The 23,093-nt window shown below is 46.9% G+C and overlaps 1 long non-coding RNA gene and 1 pseudogene across 4 annotated transcripts; one reads left to right on the plus strand and one right to left on the minus strand.

Annotated features, from left to right (window-relative positions):
- Positions 1-8,783: 8,783 nt before the first annotated feature.
- On the minus strand, positions 8,784-12,861 carry LOC120644262. 4 transcript variants are annotated; one of them, XR_005663549.1, is made up of 5 exons: positions 12,109-12,858; positions 11,503-11,551; positions 9,883-11,417; positions 9,175-9,262; positions 8,823-9,058 (listed from the first exon to the last, which is right to left on the minus strand). It is a non-coding gene; the product is annotated as an uncharacterized LOC120644262 (long non-coding RNA). The 4 variants fall into 4 exon arrangements; XR_005663547.1 differs by having other exon boundaries at positions 8,784-9,058; positions 9,175-11,417; positions 12,109-12,861; XR_005663550.1 differs by having other exon boundaries at positions 8,784-10,898; positions 11,110-11,417; positions 12,109-12,851.
- Positions 12,862-13,406: 545 nt separating this feature from the next.
- Positions 13,407-16,147, plus strand: LOC120646233 (annotated as a pseudogene).
- Positions 16,148-23,093: the final 6,946 nt, after the last annotated feature.

Below are 23,093 nucleotides of genomic sequence, written 5' to 3' on the forward strand. Positions count from 1 at the left end.
CTTTTCGCATTTGCTTGTTATTCGAATCTCGGGTCGAGATTCTTGTTAAGGAGGGTAGGCTGTGACACCCTAGGTGTTTAAATTGCTAAACAAAGATTTGCATGGTAATGTCATGCCAAAAAAGAGAATGAAAAATAAAATTAAAGCCTCAAAATGACTTTAGTAATTAAAAGAGAAAATATAGATGTGCACAAGTGAAGTTCTTGTAACTTTCAAACCAAGTCAAATCTGTCCATGAAATTTTATAGGCACATTCACCATGACAAAAGTAACACATGCCTAGTTGGATACTAGGGGTAAAGGTGACAAAATTTACATGAAATGACAAGTACTTTAATTAGCAGTTTTCAAAATTGTAAAATAACTTTCAAACCTCACTCAAATGAACTTGAGCCGGAAACAAAAGTTGTAGATCTTGAAATTTTAAACAAGTTTGGTATTCAAAAATTTTTATTTTGACATCAGGAACAGTGAGAAAATTTTAGTTCTATTTTGGAGCTCCTGTTTTTCTTTCTATTTACGGTTTTGCCCCTGTCTCGATCTCTCTCTCACCCTCACGGCGTCCGTACGCCGCCGGCGCGCCTGAACAACCGTCCAGGGCGGACGCCCGACGCCGTCGGCCATGTGGGCCCTGCGTCCCTGGTTTCGCAAATGGTTTCATCAAAACCAGTTCCCCGTGGCACTGCGGTAGCACGCCACGCGCCCCCGCCGTTTCTCCGCTCGCCACCGCGATGAACGTCGCCGGTCACTACCGCGCCCCTGCCATTGACGCCGTTCCGGCTGCACCTCCCCCTGCTGTGCCGTGCCCAACTCGCCTCCTGCCCTCGCACGCCTATAAAAAAGGCTGCCCAGCCCCAGCGCTCGTGCACAAGCCTCGCCACGGCCACCATTGGAGCCGCCGCCCCGGCCGCACGCCGAACGGCTCCCTCTGCCCCCACATTCTTCAAATTGTAACCCACACGGCCTTCTCCACCTTGCACTAAACCTACCCAGCCCGATCGCGCCATCTCTGCGCCGCCGGCGAAGTGCCGCCACTGCACAGCAGCGCCGCCACCCCTATTCCACCGCGGTGGAGCCACCTCCGACCACCCCAGCACTCACCGAGCATCTCTACAGGTGCGCCTCGACGCCCTCTTCCTTTTCCCCCACCTACCCCATGCCGCCGGCGAGTTCCCTCGTCGGAATACGGCCGGCCGCCGCTCCCCTGTTTGCAAGTCCGGCCAGGGACCCGATTGCTAGGAGCACAAACTTCTTAGGGGTCTGAATGTAAAAGAAACATTGAAACTCAATCTGCGAATTTGTAAAATCAATAACAATTCGTAAAAAAATTGTAAAAATGCAAGCTCAGTTGTTCTGGAATCCTTGGAACGAAATCTACAACTTTTCTTACATACACATACCCAGATTATGCTCACATTTTAATCTAGATTAAAGATTAGATTAAATATCACATAAATGTATCTCATATTGTAGTCACGAACTTATGCTAATTTTTTGCTAGTAGCTACATACTTGAAAGAGGAGCTTTGTGTAAAATTTGCAGGCCTAGAAAATAATTGTAGCTATGGGTTTTAGTTAGATCATGTTCTATGCTTTATTTTCATAGATCTACTTATTCATGATGTTCTATAATTGTTCTAGTAATGGAACTTTTACAGTAGTGTTGTTGGGCTCCATAGATGCCATGAAAAATGTTTGGAACCTTTTGCTTCAATAACTTGCTCAAATGATTTTGGACATCCTTAAATACATTAAATCAACCTAAATGGCATAGTGCTTAGAAAAATATGAAAATTTTACCAGTGACTAATATAAGGTAGTTGTTCATTCTAGTAAGTTTTGAACTTTAGATTCCATATAAAACAGAAGTTACATACAAGTTCTTGCTATGCTAGATCTAAAATGTTTATTTTGTTTCTGATGTTTTGCTACACATATTGCCATGAAACTTATACAGAACCATTATATGAATGTATAAAGGCTACACAAAAAGTTTGGAAATTATTACTGAACTAGAACTAACTAGATTAATTTTGCCATGTTTAAATACTTAAAATCAAAATAGATAGTTCCTGTTAAGGAAAAATGGTGATCTTTTTACTAGTGGTGACTTTTGAGCTTATCATGCTACATAAAAAGTTTTAGAATTAGAAACCTCATGGGTCTCTCTGAATAACTAGTAAATGTAGTTCTAGTTTGAACATTTTACAACTTCTGGAACTTGCATAGGAAAAATATGAAAAATTCACGGTATGTTTGTTATGCTTTCTAGAACATTCAGTAAAATTTTGAGCACCAGCCCTTACTTACTTTGTTCTGTATAAATGAATATTGATTCTAGCAATAGCTGTTTAATTTATTTTTCATGTTTAATTTGTTCAATTAAAATGGCTGAAAATTTTATGGAAAGCTTTCCCTTTAGTTTTGTTCTCGGTATAAAAATTTCAGCACCAGAAACCCTTACTAGCAAAAGTAATGAATAAACCAAGTTCCTATATGAAAAATAACAAAAGGCAAACATGAACAACCCACACTTGCTTTATGAACTAAGTTAAGTTAAATAACTACTCTATAATCAATTGCCCAAGAAAATGTAATTAATTTGCTTCATAACAAAACTTGTGTTTTGTTGGACTACAACTTTATAGTGAAATAAATACTGAAGCTTTACCATCACAATAACTAATGCATATGCATTTCATATAGATACGAGTACTCTCGCCGATGGAACATACGAGCTGATTCCCGAGTCCGAGAGTGAGCAGTGTGAAGCCCAAGATAATCTAACTGAAATTATCGAAGACCCGAACCAAAGTTAGGAAGAGCCCAAGGCTAACTTTGCTTAAGAAGGCAAGCCCCGGAGCATCAATCCTACTATTTTAAATACTATGCAAACTTATGCTTCTATATACTTGTGCATTTATGTTTACAGGAGTTGAATAGAACCCTAGTTGCATGATGTTAGGTACCCATATTATGAATACTAGAGGTTAAGTCCGATTAGTTGCTCTGCTAATAGTGTTGGTAAAAGTCGAGTGATTTCCTGTTACTCACGAGAAAATAGGAGTTGAATGTCTACTACATACTGCAACTATAAGGTTTACGGGCAGGGCCATGGTACGATGTAGATTACCCGTTTGTTTAGTGAAAATTGCTAAGGCCGCAGTGTGTGGTAGTGGTGGTTAAGCGTTTGAATGTACTAACCACATGCCGAGAAATATGGTAATCGGTAAGCTTAAGTACCTGATTGGCCCGACAAGTGGACTTTTTCCCACCCTCTTGAATTTGTTCCCTGGCGGGTGCAGGAGCAGCCACGCCCGGCTTCGTTCTGTGGTTCATGGACCTCTTGTAGTCGAGGGGGGTGGCTCTGATCCACAACCCGGAAAAAAGGGGAAATGTTGCTTGGGCTACTTCGTTCCCCATGCGTGTGTGTTAGGTATGCCTTGCAAGGTTAACAAACTCGATTCGAATCACCCGTTTCTCGCGGTTTTTGAGATTGCTTAATACTTCTGACACATAGAGTAAGAAGTGGAACACTGATAATGATGAATATTGTTGGATGCAAATTAGTTTCTTCCACCATGTGTGGTGTTGGATAGTTGATCACCTAGAATGATTAATTGGATTAGAACTTGATGCTAAAACCTGAAAGTAAGGACTCACTCTTAGATGTTTTTTTGGCAAAACAAACCCCTCAAACCAAAAGCCTTGCATGTCTAGATAAGTGGGTTAAGTATACCCATAGTCGTGTAAGCCTTGGTGAGTATTAGTATACTCAGCCTTGCTTGTTGCTTATTTTCAGGTGGTGCATTTTAGGACATGGGTGATGTCACGTACGGGCTTTATCATGACATCCTTTATGACGTTAGTAGATCATGTTTCTTTCCGCTGCAATAAAGAACTCTGATGAACTTCCTTCATGTTGAACTTCAAAAGTACTGTGTTTGAACTCAGTTTGTAATAAATTCATGTGGAACTCTGTGTTGTAATAAATTATAATGTTGTACTCTCTGGACTCACCTCCGTGTAAGTTTTATGTAAGCTTTGGGTTCGATCGAAGCTCAGGTGGTTTCATCGGGACTTACCCGACTAGACTGTCGGATTACTCCATTTGAAGTGCGAGACAGACCAGGTTGTCCTCGTGGCAATGGTCGTCGCAATTGAGCCGGATTAATTTGGGCAGTTCTGCCACAGTACCGCAGTGGTAGGCAGCAGGTAGTGAATCCCTATCCTTCCTTCGTAGTCCACCACATTCGGGTGTTTTCATAGCAGTAGTTGCAGGTTGTCGTTGGACTCCCCTCTCACCCCTTTCTGAAGTCCTTCCTCTTCCAGCCGCCGAAGTAAGCTCTAGGTTCCCGATAACTAGTTAGAATCAAGGTTTAGTCTAGAGAGGCTAGCTCGATAGTTTAGAAGTATTTTAGAAGTCTTTCTCACTTACTGTCCTCCCAGCTGCTTACCTCTCTAGCGATTAAGGTCTCCTGTGTCAGACGGTCATCAGTGGCCACTGACATATTGATCCTATCAGGCTTACCCCCACTAAGTTAGTAAGTTGATATCTCTAGTAAAGTTTGTCATTCGATTCTTTGATACTCTTTATCCATAGTGCTTCCCTGAGGAAATTAATATACCGTGGAATACTCCAAGGTGAAGTGGTACAGCGGTGATTCAGTGTGCTTGTGGAATACACATTCTATTGGGCATAAGAAATGCCAACACCGGCGTCGACGTCGCATGACGTGGACCGCGATATTGGGCTCGCGCGGCGGCATGGATTTGGCGGCAGCGGCGTGGATGGAAGAACTCAGTAGTGGCGGCGCTTGGACGTCATGAAAAAACCCCAGTCTTGTGAACTGCCGCATCGTCGACAAGAAATTCAGGTGGTGCCGCGTCTTGGGAAAATGGGAAGGTACAGACACCGTCTAGGTCACCGGCGCATGGGTCCAGACCTACGCGTTAGTGACTAATGCATCCTATGGGGTAGTTGTTTAGGAAACACCAACATTGTGCGGCAGTAGCATGCTCTCATATCTTTGTGAATGATGCAACCTGACATTGTGTACAAAAAACTCTAAATATATTGAAATTTCTGCCTATCGGACCCTGGCTTTGTGGTGGCGTCTTCTCGATGTCTTGTGCCCCCCATATGTTAGTGGCTTTGAATGGAAACAACTGCCATGTCCCAACTTTACTTAAGAAGCCGAACCGCCTCATCAGCTTCACCTACAAGAGGGTTTTCTTACTTCCAGTGTTCCACATCGGGGACTATGCAATGGCCGACTACAAAACCGGTGCAAAATGTTGCAGAGTCGTCGGATCGACGGGGACCGGTGGAGAGGTAGATGTAGTCATCAGGGTGGAGCGGGAAAAGGACTCGACCCCTCTTCGCCACACGCCGAGAGATGGGACCCGCATTCTAATCATACAAAAGAAAACGAATGGTCCACTATCCTTAAGGAGTCAACCATGCCAAAGAGAAAGCGAGTGGGAGGCTTGACAAAACACTTGAGTAGCACAGTGGTGTATAGGAACTGTCGAGCTGGTCTTGGCCCGTGTTCGAACACATGTGAAGGCACAATTTTTCCTCCTTTTTTTTGCTCGATCGGCACACCTGGTTTCACAACGGGCCTTTTCTTGTTCCTGCGTTGGGACCTATTTTCATAGTGGGGCTTTTCTTCTTCTTGGGCCGGATCGAGCGGATTCTGGTGCCACCACAATAATTTCATATCAGGCCTGACTTTGAAACATGCCTAGACCTTATATCTGCGAGCACCACCACAACACGTGGCCACGATGTGGACACACTGGACTGCTCAAACAACACGTGGCAGCACGACTACCTATCGAACCCACTACACGTACACATGGTGGCCACGTAGATCCACCCAACGGACCCACATTAACACGTGGTAGCCATGACGGACTATTGGCCCACACTCGTACACGGGGACGTCGGGTCACTCCTATCCAGTGTACCTTGCGTTGACATATTTGACATACAACCATAATATGTGGACCTGCAGGTCCCAGTTAGCACATGTGGCTGCTAGTAGACATACTGGACCGGTCATCCGGGACCTGCAGTTACACATATTAGCCACGTCAGCCTGCTGGCCCCGCGCTCGTACACGTGGACGCCTGAATCACAAGCCTGGGATGTAGACCAACCAGTCCGGTTCTATGATGAGGCGCGGCCATCACAGGTAGTCACGGACGAGCAGTTGATGGCTCTCCTAGGTTTCCCTCATTTGGGATCCCTGGAGAAGAGGATCAAGTTGGCCCTTGCGAATAGCTTGATGCACTATCTCCCTTCAACCCTTTGAGCGAAATGTGGCAAAAGGAAAGAAAATCCATGGACCGACCACATTGTCTCCACCCGCACCATTTTTTGTGACGATATAAGATGTTCTCCGACACACGTTTTAGTTTCATCATAGTTCTGCAGAGGCTGAGGGCTGTGTCGATTAACTACACGAAACACATGTTGTTCTGTGACGCATTTTTTACTTTCGTCACGGTTGCGTAGTGCCCAAGGCTGCCGCCGAAAATCTATGATGAACCTGAGATTTTCGTGATAGATGTGGTTTGTTCAATTACAAAGTTCCAAATGTCATGCGGAAAAACGTCATGGAAGCTACCAGATCCTGGTGGCGCGGGGAGAGGGGAGGGCTTGCGTGGAGTGGTATTGGGAGGTTCGGCTCTGACGGTCTACTGAGTCTGCTAATGCAGCGGAGGTGATGTATGGCCGGCAAGTGAGCGGAGGACGCCGGCGATAGAGAAGAGACAAGCGAGAGAGTAGCTGGAGAAGATCAGAGGCAAATTTGTCGTAACTTGACTTGTAAAACACTATGTAAGAAATCCTCATAGGAGACGCAGGTTAATTCACATAGGAGACGAATTTTTTTTGCATCTCCAAATTTGCGTCTCCGATGTGAAATCATAGGAGACGCAATTTTCCGCGTCTCCTATGAGAGGGGTTATTGGAAACGCGAATTCTTAACCCGTGTCTCCCATGACTTCATATAGGAGACGCAGGTTGTTAACTAGTGTCTCCTATGATAAATTAAAAAAAGAAGAAAAAGAAAAAGAAGGACACAATATACCCTCATATACATCACATATACACATGTTTTATCCATTCTTTACATCACAAATTCACATGCTTTATCCACTATATACATTACAAACGCAGTCCTCATATAATGTTGAGATCTTATTTCGGCACACACATCCAGTAATGTCTGTGCATTAGAATAATCACCATAGTGGGCTTAAAACACTAAAATCAGCACCACCTTAGTAGGCACCATACAAATCTAGCTGGACATGCAACGAATCTGATGAGGACATCCTCCACTATTATCCGCTGGCAAAGACGCAACAAAAATGGGCCAAGTGGCCCAGTTGTAGTCGGGCGGCGACCATGTGAGCCATGTAATCCCACCTTGCTTAGTTTGGGAGGAGGAAGCCACCTTAAAAGAGAGAGCCACCCTTCCCCTATTAGACTAGTCTTTTAGGGAGATTGGGCATTTTCCTGAGTGGGTGCACCAGAGTGCGGTGCTAAGATTGCTGAGGCACAACAAGAGGCCCTAGTGGCATTGTACACCGGATCGGTGCGTCGTAATTTCGGATGCCGGTGCTAAGATTGCGGGATTCGGAGAATCCGGATCGGTGTGTCGGACTTTTCATCCAACCCCACTTGGGCCGGACTCATCATTTGGTGTCAGAGCTAGGCCCTTGTTTAAAGGGGTGGGAATGATGAGGACATCCTCTACTATTACCCGCTGGCAAAGACGCAACAAAAATAGGCCAAGTGGCCCAATTATAGTCGGGCGGCGACCGTGTGAGACATGTAATCCCACCTTGCTTAGCTTGGGAGGAGGAAGCCACCTTAAAAGAGAAAGCCACCATTTCCCTATCAGACTAGTCTTTTAGGGAGATTAGGCCTTTTCCTGAGTGGGTGCACCGGAGTGCGGTGCTAAGATTGTCGAGGCACAACAAAAGGCCCTAGTGGTGTTGTATGCCAGATCGGTGCGTCGTAATTTTGGATGCCGGTGCTAAGATTGCGGGATTTGGCAAATCCGGATCCGTGTGTCGGGGTTTTCAACCAACCCCACCTGAGCCGGACTCATCATTTGGTGTCAGAGCTGGGCCCTTGTTTAAGGAGGTGGGAATAATGAGGACATCCTCCACTATTACCCGCTGGTAAAGAGGCAACAAAAATGGACCAATAGCATGATATGTATGTCTAGAACACCATGGCAACTCAGCATGTTCAAAAAATTGCTCCTCCAAATCACTAAGATTACACAAAACATCAAATTATATGTAACTCAATATATTTAAAGAAAACAATAGTTTGAGCTCATCGTTTGCATTAGCCATATGAATAACATGTTTAATTTCAGCGCAAGTGTGTGGTTTTAAAACATGTATAGCAGAAGTATTGTCACACAAATCATATTTATCACAAGGAAAATCGAGCAAGTCATCTTGTGACAAAAGAAGATCAAGAGGAGGTTCCGCTAACAATTGCTAGCATGATTGGTAGAAAAATTCAACACATCGAGAAAAGTCTCACCATCCGTTATTGTAGTTGTACTCTCATTACCTTTACTCTCATTTTCAGCAGGAGTACTAGGTGAACTGTGAGGTGATGGTTCTGAATTGGCACATGAGGTTGTGAGCTCCTCATTTTCTTTCGCACAATTCTTGTCCTCTTGCATTTGTTCAGAATCCTGCAAAAGGTTAGTCATACCAAGAGATACAACAATAAATTGATCATCTAACTAAAACACCTCATCATTTGAATTAATAACAAGAAATAGATTTACAAAATTTTCTCTCATAACAATTTTCATATCATCCCAAGTTTGAGGTTTATCTAATGGATCTAAAGACTCCCACCAAGATAAAGCAAAATATCTCAAAACACTGGATACATTTTTTATCTTCCTCCTTGGACACATAAAGCGAGTAGCAAATATGTTATCTATGACAATCTCCCGCTCCATGCACTCGTCCGCACCTATACCATCATAGGTCGGTGGATATGAACAACCTGTCATTGTTGTCATTGTTAGAAGACAGCAAAAGACAACACAAAAGTATTATCCCTATCAACTAACAACTACTGGGTGGTGGTGAAAGTGGAATACAATATCCCAAGCGGCTTACCATCGTCTTGCAAGTGTTCTTACCAAAACCAACAGGCAGCACAATCCGTTGTCAAGCTTGAGTGTAACAGTTGCAAGGTGAACTTGTGCTGACAGAAGTAATATGTGGAGTTTTGGGAAGACACAATATGATAGTAAGGAATATCAAAATTTCAATTCAGAATTGTAAGACTGAAAAGTAGTCCCAAGCTAGTCTATGTCGTCGGCCTAAACTCGTCTTGGATCTAGTTCAAGCAAACAACAATATAGCACTGCACAGGAACACAAAGGATGCAATCACATCTGAATTTCTTTCTTTTCGTTGTTCTCTTTTTTTTTGGTGCGGCTTATTCTTCTTTTTTTTGCACCTTTGCCTTTTGTTCTTTTCTCTTTTGTCTATGAGTAAACAATGAAAACCAAATACAAGTGATTCAAATTGTCCTCTCCAATAAATGTAGCAACCAAATCAGGTGGTGGAAAAAAATTCTTTTCTCTCTCACTTTATAACTTATGCTGAGTGCAAATCGAAAGCAAGAGTTGACACTAAACCACAAACAAAATCTAGACACGACAACACAACGAGGGACTAAAATTCAAAAAAGCAAACTGAACTAAAAAATTGTGGGGCACAAAAGGGGTTATAGGACAGTGAAAACAAATTTTTTAAGACTTTTTATGGACTATAGGTGATGAACACGAATGAATCTAAAGAGGAAAAACACGATAATACCTCACGAGCAACCTGGAATCTTGATACCACTTGATGAAGAGTAGACCCGATCTTCCGAGAGGTAGGAATAAATTTGATTGGTGGAGGACTCGACGTTGACGATCCAGCTTCAAATCAGCACGATTCGAACCCTGCAACTGCTACACCATTGCTCTATTGGTTATCAACCAAGCACAACTTAATTGACCTCGCCGAGAAAGCTTTTCCGAGAAAGCTTTTCCTGCAAGCAAATCGAAGGACACAAGCAAGAAGATGTAATCATGCAATCTGATATTGCAAATATGGATGAAGCGAAACACAAGGGTTCAAGAACTCGATTCCGAAGGACTAATCGACACAGTGGAGGAAATAAAGAACGGGAGCCCTGGATCAATGTATAAGGACTTGTCGCCACAGATACAACGATACAATATCTGTTCCTCGAAGGAAAATACAAGACCAAACAAAACCCTATCATTATCGGCGGCGGCTATTGAGTTTATACCCTAAGGGACATCCTAGGGTTGCTGGTGGTGGCCAAGAGGGCGTCCACCACTTAGGCCACTTGGCCCGACACGATACATGGTACAACAGCCTAAAAGACGGCGGCGCAGCGCCCTGACAGATTCTGGATGTCATTGTTTCGACGATTCTCGTTGACTCCCAATGAATTTGGGCCTGAAACCAGATTCATATAAAGAACGTCCAAAATGGACTCCGTATGCGACCTGGGCATCATTTTTTATGCGGACTGCTCCTAGACTCCAAGATGGACTCGAACTTGAGCTGTTTTGAGCCTCCACCTTGGGGACTCGAACCGGATAAGCTTTGGGCCTTCTCGACTTGAAAAACCTTATAGGTCTCCATCTTTATGCCATTCACCATTTTTTCCCATATGCATACTTGTCATGTCCTCATCAGAATCAAGTATTGTAAAGACAAGTAGTGGAAAACAATTGAATCTTATCTACTGATTTAACTACCGACTAAAAGAAGTACAAGCACTGCCTTGTGCATCTTCAGGAGACTCATCGCCACTGCAAAAGACAAAATAAACAAGAGGGAAAATGATTGTGCTATGGTACCATCAGATAAACTACAAAGAACAGCTTAAGATATGCAATGCCATGTATGATTTGTATTTGGGGGGAAAACTTGAGGGAAGCTAATATTTTTCAAGTTTGGCTCATCACTCCAGATTCCAGATAGCACAAGACACTCAGGACTCATATCCCCTCTCAGACTCACTTGGAAGACTAGCTTCTGCACAAGGTACTTTTGAATAGATGAAGCGGGTACATTTCCATCTCCGTGGTAATACAATTAGCATATCAGATTCAATGAGAAATAATAGTATCTCAAATCACAAAATAATACAAAACCCAGTTATCAATATCATAAACACATGACTCAAGGTTAACTATGGAAAGATTTCGAGCATTAAGCGGGTTATGCATCTTAAGAAAAAAAATGAGTAAAGTTGAGCTGCGACGTCGTGGGCGATGATCCTGCCACATGGTGCCGCGCTTCATTTCCTAAAGATCCTGGAAGGGATTCTGACAAGATATTCTGAATGAAATAACCACAAAAAATGAATGAACAAAACAGAATGAGTTGCTGAAAAATTGCAGTGACAAGTACCTCCGCTTCAGCATCCTCCAAAGTGATCTGCTTCACCAGCCTGATTATTCTGTATGTAATCACTGATCAAGTTAAGACCAGTTGTACTAGAGCTAGCAGTCATCACAAGAGCAATATGTACTAGAATTGTTATAGATGCAAACTGAAATAAACAAGTCACTGACAGCTGCTCAAGAACAGAGATCGAGCCAAACTGCTATGAGCTGAATGAAAAGCCAAGCAAACGAGCCGAGCTACCATTGACAGAAAAAATTCAGACCAAATGCAGTAGCTAATTAACTTAAGTGTTCAAGCAAGATGCAGATAACATACAGGAGCTCAAATTCATTTAGATAGCAAGCTAATCAACTATTCACTTGACCGGCCAAAGCAACCAAGCAATGAATAAACAAAGCACCCAACAGTTACATTACTAGAGCCTGAAAGTGACATCTCATATGAAATAAACAATGTTGCTCAGGAGCGAAAAGCAAAGGGCAGCTACAGGAATTGTAAAACAGGCAGCTATAGATCATATATAGGACAATTAGCAAGTCAAAATTCCCGTGAACAAGATAACCAAACTGCAGCAAAGAAATTAACAGAGCTACTGTCCCTGCTAATTACCTGCTTAAGCTGCAAGCTGCTTGCCTGTTGGTCGAGCTTTTGCTGCAGCTACTAAACTGACAAAACCTGCAGAACACAACAAACCAGCCAAGCACACCAACTGATAATGCACTGGAATCTGAAGGCAAAAGCTTGAAGCAGAAACCAAGCTGCAGCTCGACGCCAAATTGACAAGGAACAAAAACAAATCAAGCTACAGCACACTGGGAATCCGCCGCGTAGGCTCACTCGCCGGGCTACTGGAGTGACGGCTTCCGTCCGAGATCCGAGCGCACGAGCGTGGGCTGGCAGTGGCAGTGGTGCCGGCGGGCTGGCTCGGGGTCGGGGGCGGGGACGCGCGGCGGCCCCCAGGTCGGAGGTGCCTTCACGGGAGGCCGGGCGTCGGGGGGGCGCGGGTCGGAGGCGGCCGGTGTGAGGGAGCAGAAGGAGATGACGAGCGCGGAGTGGAGCCGCAAGAGCCCCATCACCGCCCCGGAGCAGTGGGAGCGGTGCAGCTGGGGAGGAGGGTGACGCGAGGAGGAGGGAACAGGTGAGGGAGGCGGACGAGCGGAGGAGGGGCGCCGCGGTAGAGGCGGCGGCGAGGGCCCGCCTGAGGTGCAGCGCGAGGGCCATGGCGGGCGGAGGCTAGGGTTTTGCTGGATCTGGGAGAGGAGAGGAATGGAGACTCAGGAGGGAGACGGAGAGAGAAGGGAGCGGGGTGGGTGGTGCAGCACGGTGGGTGATAGCGAGTGGGCACGGACGCAAGAGCATTCAACCAGATTGCATAAGAAGTTCAGGTTCGAGCTACACACATACAAGAGACGCGTGCTGGGAATCCACGTCTCCTATAACTGGTGAATTTATTGGAGACCCGAGCTTACAACAAGCATCTCCTATACTTATAGTACATACAAGACGCGGGTTATTTGTGGAGACTTTTTAGCTGATTAATAGGAGACGCGAGTTCCAATGAATTATAGGATACGCGTCTATAAACCGTGTTGCCGTTTTTGAGTGTTTCTTACATAGTGAAATGCATTCAAAAAGAAAAGACGAAGAAATCTCCCAAATCAAAAGAATTCAGAGACGGAGGGTTACATTTGGAAAGGTGGCAAATTGAATGTAAAAACACATGAGCCGTACGAATTCGATGTCAAATATCCTCTTTACGTGCCCGACTCGTCGTCGCACCAATCGGTGAATCAACCATGCCGCTGCCTGCGGCCCAAGTTGACCCCCGCAGCGGTTACTGCGCCACCACTAGGACCTTCCACAGCATCCGCCCGCCGCTTCCGCTGCCGCGGGCCGACCTCCCGCTCTCCTTCCCGGCCTTCATGTTCTCCCTGCTACCCGCCGCGCTCCCCTCCCGCCCAGCCCTCAACGATGCCGCAACTGGCGAGGCCGTCCCCTTCCCTGCCTTCCTCTCCTGGGTCCGCGCGCCCGCCGCGCGCTGCGTGCCCGCCTGGGCGTCTCCCGCGGTGACGTCGCTTTTGTCCTGGCACCGCCCCGCGTCCACATCCCTGTGCTCTACTACGCGCTCATGGCCGTCGGCGCCGTCGTGTCCCCGGCCAATCCAGCCCTCACCGCCGGTGAGATCTCCGGCCTCATCACTCTCCGGCCCCTCCGTTGCCTTCGCCTTCAAGGCCACCGCAGGCAAGCTCCCTCTCGGCCTCAACACCGTGCTTCTCGACTCAGCAAGATTTGTTTCCTTCTTCCACGAAGCCTGTGACGAGGACGACACGGCCGCCGGGACAGATGTGGTGACCCGCTAGTTGGACCCGGCGGCGATACTGTACTCGTTCGACACCACCAGACGCGCCAAGGCGGTCGTTCTGACGCACCGCAACCTCATGGCCTCTAATGCCACACGGGCAGCGGCGACTGCAGAGGTGCTGATGCTCGTCGTGCCTCTCTCCCACGTATACAGTTTTACGTTCTGCCTCAGGGTGGCGCTTTCAGCAAATACACTAGTGCTGCGAGGAGATTCGACGGCAGAGAGGTGCTCGCTGCGGTAGGGAGATTTGGGGCCACGCAGCTCGCGCTGGCGCCACCGGCGCTATTGGCGATTGTGCGGGCCGCGGAGGAGGACGAGAGTTTGATTGCTCGCGTGGCCACGCTGCAGGCAGTGAACTGCGGTGGCGCCCCCCTCGCGACTGAGCTCATTCGGCGCTTCTTGCACAAATTTCCTGGCGTATGCCTTTTGCAGGTTGATTTTGCTTCTGCAAAGTTCATGTCTTTCAGTTTTACTTAAGTAGGTATTGTTGATACATGATACAATTATTCATGTTCCACCATAAAATGTGATCACTTGGACTTAAATGTTACTAATAACCATATACAACAATGGTCAATGGGCCAAGTAGATTTATCTATAAATTATGGATACTAATTGTTTCTTCCTACAGCAACAGGGATATGGTCTTATAGAGACTACATCTGGTTTTTGCCGTGCTGTTGGAGAGGCAGAAAGTGCACAAATTGGGTCAGCGGGTCATCTTTCATGGGGTGCTCAAGCAAAGATTGTTCATCCTGAAACAGGGGTTGCCCTGCCTCCTGGTGTGCTAGGGGAGCTTTGGGTCCGAGGGCCGTTTGTGATGAAAGCTAGGTCCATAGATGCCATTTAGGGAAAAAAAATATGCTACATTCATTTTGCTCATATCAACAACAACATGCTTTAACAGGACCTTGTTCTGATAGCTATAGTTTGAACGGTGACTAGCCGGATTGGTTAGCCGGCCTCGGTAGCACTTCTCAGATCCTGAGTTTCACTTCCGGTGGGAGCGAATTTCATGCTGAGGTTAAAAAAATCCCCTCACCTGCCTACACGTCAAAGCACATGGAATTAGGTGAGGCAGAGGTTTGGGAGTTTTCTCAGCCTGCATGAGAGATCTTCTTCTTACATTAATGCTTAGGGGCGGTTTGCCCCTCGCAGGTGTAGTTTTTGAACGGATGCACAGCGAATTCAGATATGTTTGCACATGTGCCATTTTTCTAAAACTCACATATGTCCAGACTACTAGGAAGTTTTCAATGTTTTGCCTAAAGTTGACAATCATTTCAACATTCTGTGTTTTAAACAGTCTTTTTGTTGATGGATGTTCTTTAAGCCACCAAAGATGTTACCAGCCTTTGCGGTTATTTACAAATTAGGATACATGCAAAAGAATATGCGAATTTTTCATAAGAAATTTTGTGTTAGCATTTTTTATGTGGTGTCTTGATGGGTGCTGTCTGCCAATTCGAACTATATGATTCTACATCAATTTTCATAATTGTGCCTATGCATAATAAGGTGCCTGATCTTGATTTGTCTCTTTTGAGCACTAGCATAGGTTATGCTGGTGATGAGGATTCAACATCTAAGCTCATGGATAGTGAAGGTTGATTGAGAACCGAAGATCTTTGTTATATTGACAAAGATGGAATAGTTTTTGTTGTTGATCGGCTTAAAGAGTTAATTAAGTACAAAGGCTACCAGGTAACCACTAACCACTACGCTTTGGATTATTCTACAACAATCTCATGTCCTAACAGTCCATCTGTTACGGACTTGCAGTGTCAACATGGCTTCTCTCCTGATGGCATTTGTTTAATGCAGGTTCCTCCCGCAGAACTTGAAAGCTTGCTTCAGACACACCCAGATATTGATGAAGCTGCAGTTGTGCCGTAAGCATACATGCCACAACATGAGACAAATCTGCTCTAGTAAGACACTAGTGAAAACTGAAAAGTGCAAGCTGACTGTTCTTCATACAGATATCCTGATGATCAGGCTGGGGAGTTGCCAGTAGCATTCATCGTTAGCCGCTCAGGAAGCATTTTGCATGAAGCACAAATCAAAGAATTTGTCGCTAAACGGGTATATGCCTCAATACAACAATTATATAATCAATAATTTGTAGCGATGGACCTAACGTTATTACTCATTGCGCAGGTTGTGCGCTATAAGCAAATACACCATATCTTCTTTGTGAATTCAATACCAAAAAATGCAGCGGGTAAAATTTTACGGAAGGACTTGGCAAAGTTAACATTGCAGCGTATTCAGTCTAAGTTATAGTAGTATATGTCTGTTTGTGTATGACCCAAGTCGCTGGTGTTTGATAAATGGAATGATAGGACGTGAACAATTATTGGAGAATGGCATCTTAGAGATACAATTGTTTCCAAGCTATGCGAAAGATCATCATGTTGTTTTCATTATGTTGATGTACGCAGCTTGAAATCTTGAAGGGAAGAATTTCTTTTGAAATGTCACAGTTTCACCTCACAGTGTTAATCACTGTTAGCACTCTGATCTAATAATTAAGAATGTGCATCAAGTGTGTGAAGTTCTTGAGGACTGAACCAATCCATTTTCCGTAAAATTTAGAGACTTATTTTGGATTACTACATCCGTGAGTGCTTAGTGTCGGATGATAGTGTCACATTAAGTGGAATGTTTTTTAAGATCATCAATGGCTACTTTTTACCTCTAATTTTTTGTTGCTTTCAATTTAATTTCTACATTTTAAAGGTGACACTTTATAGTAAGGACATCGCATTAGTAATCATTTGGAGAGTTTGTTCGAGTATATTGGACATGTTAGCGTGATAGACTAGGCTAGCCCTTTCGGCTTGGGGCGCCGGCCTATTGGCTAAGGCTGCCGTGGGTTTTATGGTTGATTGATGTGTATTAGGCAAGGATCTCCGTTGATTGGGTGCATTCTATAAACCCTAGACCATTCTTGCCTATATATTGTACCCTGAACTCTCTTCAATCAATTATCCAATTTTCCGATCCTTTACTTGCTTTCAAGGTATCAAGAGTCCGAGTTTCCTCTCGGATTTCTCCTCTTCCGCTGCCGTAGTGCGCCGACCTCTCTCGCCGTGTTGCGCCCTCTGTCGCGCTGCTCCATGGCCCGCGCCACACAGCCGTCTCCGACCGCTGCTACTGTAGGATCAAGGACACCGACTAGAGGAGGTGAATAGGCGATTTTTAACTTCAAACACAAACACTATAGAATTTTAATTAGTAAAACAAGAGAGCTCCTATGTCTAGTAAAAACTATCTCTAGTGAGGTTTGCAACCTAGGGTGACAAGAAACAAATCAAAGTGCTAGAAAAGTAAATTGCAAGAATTGAAATAAGGAAAGAAGTAACCGAGCTCGACACAAGAAATTTTTCCCGTGGTGTTGATGACTTGCTGGTCACCCCTAATCCACGTTGAGGTGGATTCAAAGAATCAACGGCTCCTCTATCAAGACTCCCCTTGATCTTGAGCCGGCTTGAATCAATGAACCTCTCCAAACCTCGATTCCACTAGAGTTACTCTTCACCATTCCGGCGAGGTGAGCACAAAGACCTCTCACAACCAATTTCGGGGCTCCTCCACAATTTTCTTGAAGGGCTCCACGAAATCACTTTCTCCAAGCCGTCTAGGGAGCGGCAACTCCCAAAAGTAACAAGTCGATGATGCTTGCTTGAAGATTCCCTAGTGCCACAAAGCTCAAATTCTTGATGCAATGCACTAGGATGCTCTCGCACTCACAAGAATGCAATCCCTAAGCAAAGATTGTGTGAGAGAGGGGGAAACCAGCTCAAGTGTGTCAAGAATGCTTTTCAAAAGGCCAAGAGAGCTCCCCCACGGCCGGACAAGTGATATATATAGAGACCCCCTCGAAAACTAGCCGTTACACTCAAAACGCGTGAAAACAAAGTTATCGCGGACTATCCGTTTCACAAAAACAGGACTGTCTGCCATTCAAAACTAATGGCTATATCTGCAATTAGTGCGTGTCAGAGTCGACCGTTACAGCACTCGCAGACTATCTGCGCCCTAGGGGCGGACAGTCCGCCGTTCAAACACTTCGGCAACTCAGAGAGACAACGTCTCTAACCAAAATGGAAGTAGAGGGGGCGGACCGTCCGCTCACCCTTGGCGGATCGTCCGCTGTACCACTTCCAGCCCCAACCAGAAACACAAATGTTTCTGTCCGCCAGCTCAAAATGGCTAGCGGACCGTCCTCCCATAGGGACCGGACCGTCCACCGGTGACCCGTTCAGCGCTACACAGAAACCCTTGTTTCTGTCCAAATTTTTCAAAGGAGGGGAGGACCATCCGCCCAATGCAGTCAGCTCACACTTTTCAAACTTGCTTTGCCATTTTTCAAATGTTGTTAACCCTCATGCATGCAACACTGAAATTTGAGCAAAATAGCACTAGAGAATGATCAAGCAAAGGCATAACGACCCCTCTTGATAGTACGGCTATTTATCCTATTAATCCGGTCATATATCATCCTCTAATCACCTCATGACCGGCAAAATAGAAAAGCCCTATCATATACCTTTGCCTTGAGCTCCTCCTTTGAATCATCATCTCAAAATATTCCAGTAATATCAATATTCACTCGTTCATCCATGGACCAACTTATACTCATTTTTCTCTCAAGATATTGTTAGTCCATAAATGTTGTCATTAATTAACAAAACTCGAATTAGGGGCCTAGATGCTTTCAGCTACCAAGGCCGCCCAGGATGACGAGCTCACTCGCCGGGCTGCCCAGAGGCCACCATGCCGCCGCTCTAGAGGCCCAGCGCCTTGCCAAGGAGCTCCAGGATGCTCGCGACGCTGCCCTAGTGCACGCCCTCTAGGCTGAGGAGGAGGTCGCGGCCGCCACCCGCACCCGCAACACTGCCCTGGCTCATGCGGCCCTTGAGCGTGCTGCTGCCCAGGCTGCGATCGCCCCTGCCAAGCCGCCGCCCCTCGACAGCAACGATGGCCCCGTCGACCTTCATGTCGCCATGTTCCTTCACGAGGCTGCTGCCCTCTAGAATCTACATGTGCAGGCGGTCGCCGTCACCAACATCCAGAGCCTCGTCCCCATCATTCTCGACGTCGACTCCGGTAACTTCAACCGCTGGCGTGATCAGTTTCTACTCACCCTCGGCAAATTCTCCCTCTAGGATCATGTCCACCTCGATGCCCCTGTCGCCGCCTCGCCCGACTGGACTCGCATGAACTACGTAGTCTAGTCTTGGATCCTCGAGACGCTCACTAATGACCTCATCGAGATCATCTCGTCCCAAGGCTCCTCTGCCAGAGACGCCTGGCTTGCTGTGGAGTCCCAGTTCCTTGGCAACCGGGAGGCGGGCTCCATCCTGCTTGAGATGAAGTTCTACAACTTTGTCCAAGGCGACCTCTCCGTTACCGACTACTGCTGCCGCCTGAAGAAGATGGCCGACAACCTCGGTGCCCTCGGTAAGGCGATCACTAACCGGATTCTCGTCCTCAACGTGATTCACGGCCTCAATGAGCGCTTCACCCACTTCGAGACTCTCCTTCGGCACGCTCGCCCCTTCTCCAGCTTCCTGGAGGCCGTGATGACGTCATCCTTGAGGAAATCACCTTGGAGAATCGCTAGCTCCAACCGCCGCCCTCACCGCCTCCACCAAGACTGCACCCGCCTCGGGATTGGAGGGAGGGGGTGGCAACACCTCCAGCGCCGGTAACAAATCTGCCAACCGTCGCAGCAAGCGCGGTGGCAGAAACAGTGGTGAAACATGCCTGGGTGCTCCTGGCGCACAGCCAAAGTAGGCTGGCGGCGCGCCTGGCGCCAAGAGCGCTGCACATGGCGCTACCTGGCGCACCTTTTACAACCCTTGGACGGGGACTATCCTGATGTGGCCTGGTCCCCGCCCACCTCTGGCGCCCATCCCACAGCCGTGACCTCAACAGTAGCAGGCATTCGTCACTCAGCAGCATCTGTCGTACGTCGTCCCGCAGTAGCAGCAAGCTGCTGCCTCTCCTGCAGCAACTGATGGGGCCGGCCAGTGGACAACCCCAGTGCTGTACGACCCCATGGCCGGCCTCATCTCCTGGGACTAACAGTCACTGGCCTCAGCGTTCAACCCGACATCGCTAAACTAGCCTCCCTCCAACAAGTGGTACTTCGACTCAGGTGCTACTTCTCACATGACCTATCTACCTCACATACTTTCGCATGCCTCCTCCCTGCGGTATCCTGCTCCTTCATCCATTGTTGTCGGTAATGCCTCTGTTATTCCTATCACTGCCACTAGCTCCACTGAGTTATTTCCTTCTTTGCATCTTAATAATGTTCTTGTGTCACTGTAGATTATTACAAATCTTATCTCTGTCCGCCAGTTTACTACCGATAACAATTGCTCTATTGAGTTTGACCCGCTGGTTGTTCTGTGAAGGCCCTTCCATCATAGATAGAGATAGTTAGGTGCAATAGCTCTGGGCCACTGCACCCTCTGCGCCTCCCACCAGCTCGCTCCTTTGTCACCAACGCTACCTCTCCACTGTGGCATCGGCGTCTTGGATACCCCGGTCATGAGGCTTTGTCAAAGCTCGCATCTAGTCTCTCCTTTCAGTTAGAGGATTGTTCACAGTTATGTCATGCTTGTCGGTTAGGGTGACATGTTCATCTGCCCTTTCATATGCATTGTCTCGTGCTAATCATCAGTTTGATCTTATTCATTGTGATCTTTGGACGTCTCCTATTGTTAGCGTCTCAGGCTTCATATATTATTTGGTCATACTTGATGATTGCGCTCATTACTTATGGACTTTTCTTCTTCCCTTTAAGTCTGACACATTCAGTGCGCTCTCCAACTTCCTCACCTACACCACCACTCAGTTTGGCGCCTGCGTCAAGGCGGTTTTGTGCGACAATGGGATAACTCCAGCACCTACACATTCTTCCTCACTAGGGATTCATCTTCGAATGTCTTGCCCCTACACTTCGCCTCAAAATGGTAAAGCTGAACGTATTATTCGCTCCATAAATAATGTCGTTCGCTCCCTACTATTTCAGGCCTCAATGCCTCCTTGTTACTGTGTCGAGGCCCTCTCCATTCTGACCTCCCTCCTTAACATCTTGAACCAAGACCCTTGCCTTCTCCACGCCGCACCTTGCCCTCCTGGGCAAACCACCGGCTTATGACCAATTCGCGTCTTCGGTTGCAAGTGTTACCCAAACCTTTCTGCTACTACTCCCCACAAACTCGCTCCCCGCTCTACCCTGTGCATCTTCCTTGGCTATTCTGCTCATCACAAAGGATACTGCTGCCTTGATTTTTCTACAAATCGAGTCATCATCTCCCTGCATGTCATCTTTGATGAAACTGCCTTCCCCTTCGCTGAGCGTGACAGCCCAAGCCAAGCTGCGGACTTTGAGTTTTTGGATGCTATTGACGTTGTGTCTGTTCCTATTGGATCGACGCACAAAGTTTTTCCAGCAGGTTCCTCTCTCGATGCCCCCCACTTGTCCCGTCGTGATAGTTGTGGGTCCCTCTATGGCCTCTTCTAGGGCCTCAGAGCCTCTAGCGTCCCCCCTAGGTCCACGGTGCGCGTGCTCTACGTCCCGCCTGGGCGGCGCGCGCCGAGTACCCCGACCGCCGCACCATGCGCGGCCCCACTGGAGTCCTGGCCGGACTCGCCAGCGCCACACATGGCCTCACCATCCGGGTCACCGGTACGCGCGCTCTCTGTCCCGCCTACGCGGCGCGCGCCAAGTACCCCACCTCTCACGCCATGCACGGCCCCTTTCGACATCGTCGACACTCTTACCTCGACCACTACTGCACCCCGCGTGCCCCATGGTCCGCCGCCTGGGTTCCCACCCCTGGCTGCGGCCCCCCGAGTTCATCCCTCTGACGCACGAGATCACCAAGGTGTACTCGCGCTGCCCACACTATCATGCTCCCGCTCCCGCTCCTGCTCCTGACAGCCCACCTCCTTGTCCAAGGGCGCTGTGGCTGTTCCTACAATGAGCAACGAGCACATCATGGCAACGCGCGTCGCGCTATTGAATGTCTCTCTGTCTCCCATCCCGAAGACCTACCGTAGCGCTCTGGCCGATCCTAATTGGCGAGCGGCTATGGTGGAGGAACTTGAGGCTCTGTTGTAGAATCACACTTGGGATCTTGTGCCTCGTCCTGCCGGGGCCAATATTATTACTGAGAAGTGGATCTTCAAGCACAAGTTCCAGGCGGATGAATCTCTTGAGCGGTACAAGGCACACAGGGTTCTTCGTGATTTTTCCCAGTGGCCTGGTATGGACTTCTCGAAAACTTTCAGTCCTGTGGTGAAGCTGGCTACTGTTCACACATTGCTCTCTATGGCTCTCTCTCATCGTTGGCATGTTCACCAGCTTGATGTTAAGAATGCCTTCCTGCATGGCACACTGATTGAGACACTATATTGCATGCAGTCGTCTGGTATTGAGGATCCCACCCATCTGGACTTCGTTTGTCGTCTGAACAAATCCTTATATGGGTTGAAGCAGGCTCCTCGGGCTTGGTACAGTCGGTTTGCCATGCACCTACTCTCTCCTGGATTTCTGGAAGCCAAGTCGGACACTTCCCTCTTTGTTTACTAGCGTGGACTGAACACAGCTTATTTGTTGCTATATGTTGATGACATTGTCCTCACTACTTCGTCCCTAGATCTTTGGCGGATTATTTCAGCTCTTTAGCAGGAGTTCTCTTGAAGGACCTCGGTGAACTGCATCACTTCCTTCGGTATGCATGTTTAGCATTGTGGTGATGGTCTTCTCTCTTAGAAAGAGTATATGCTGGAGATCCTTGATCGTGCTGGGATGGCAAAGTGCAAGCTGTGTTATACTCCAGTTGATACTAATCCTATGGTGGCCATAGTTGATGGTGCTCTACAGTACTTGACGTTCACATGGCCGAATATCGCTTACGCTGTGCAGCAGGTTTGTCTTCACATGCACGACCCTAGGGAGCCTCACCTTGCAGCTCTCAAACGGATTCTCTGCTATGTTTGAGGCATTCTTCACCTTGGTCTTCTACTGCGACAGTCTTCTTCAACTGATCCAGGTCTGCACTGATGCTGTCTGGGCCGGCTATTTGGATACGCGCAAGTCCACCTCGGGCTATGCTGTGTTTCTTGGGGACAATCTCATCTCCTAGTTCTCAAAGCGTCAGAACACCGTCTCCTGATCAAGTGCTGAAGCCGAGTATCGAGCAGT

Source organism: Panicum virgatum, chromosome 8K, assembly GCF_016808335.1.
Source record: "Panicum virgatum strain AP13 chromosome 8K, P.virgatum_v5, whole genome shotgun sequence".
In the NCBI taxonomy this organism is placed as follows: Eukaryota; Viridiplantae; Streptophyta; class Magnoliopsida; order Poales; family Poaceae; genus Panicum; species Panicum virgatum.